The sequence below is a fragment of the Colobus angolensis genome, unplaced genomic scaffold, assembly GCF_000951035.1.
Source record: "Colobus angolensis palliatus isolate OR3802 unplaced genomic scaffold, Cang.pa_1.0 Scaffold23, whole genome shotgun sequence".
Classification (NCBI taxonomy): Eukaryota; Metazoa; Chordata; class Mammalia; order Primates; family Cercopithecidae; genus Colobus; species Colobus angolensis.
The window spans coordinates 379,891-380,342 of record NW_012115488.1 but is presented as its reverse complement, the minus strand read 5'-3'; the positions used below and the strand labels follow the sequence as shown (position 1 = coordinate 380,342).

General features: G+C 47.1%; 1 protein-coding gene across 3 annotated transcripts in view; it reads right to left on the bottom strand.

Moving 5' to 3' along the window:
• Nucleotides 1-452, bottom strand: part of ATG10 (autophagy related 10) — a 292,922-nt gene that overhangs the window by 274,464 nt on the left and 18,006 nt on the right. The gene's annotated exons all lie outside the window — the stretch shown is intronic.

Sequence of the window (452 nt, the reverse complement as noted above, 5' to 3'; positions counted from 1 at the left end):
TAAAAAAATAATAATAATGGATGGTGCCAAAGTGATTGTATGAGTGACAATAAAACCCAAAGGTATGAGGGACAATATATATATTCCTCTTTAAAGGAACCTTGGCCAGGCACAGTAGCTCACACCCGTAATCCCAACACTTTGAGAGGCCGAGGTGGGAGGACTGCTTGAGCCCAGGAGTTCAAGACCAGCCTGGGCAACACAGTGAGATCCCATCTCCATAAAAATTAAAAAATTAGCTGGGTGTCGCAGCATGTGCATGTGGCCCAGCTACTTAGGGAGCTGAGGTGGAAGGATCACTTAAGCCCAGGAGATCAAGGCTGCAGTGAGCCATGATCATGCCATTGCACTCCAGTCTGGACAACAGAGCGAGACCCTGTCTCAATTGAAAAAAAAAATTAGCCAGGCATGGTGGTGCAATGTGGACCACTTGTGGTCCCAGCTACTCAGGA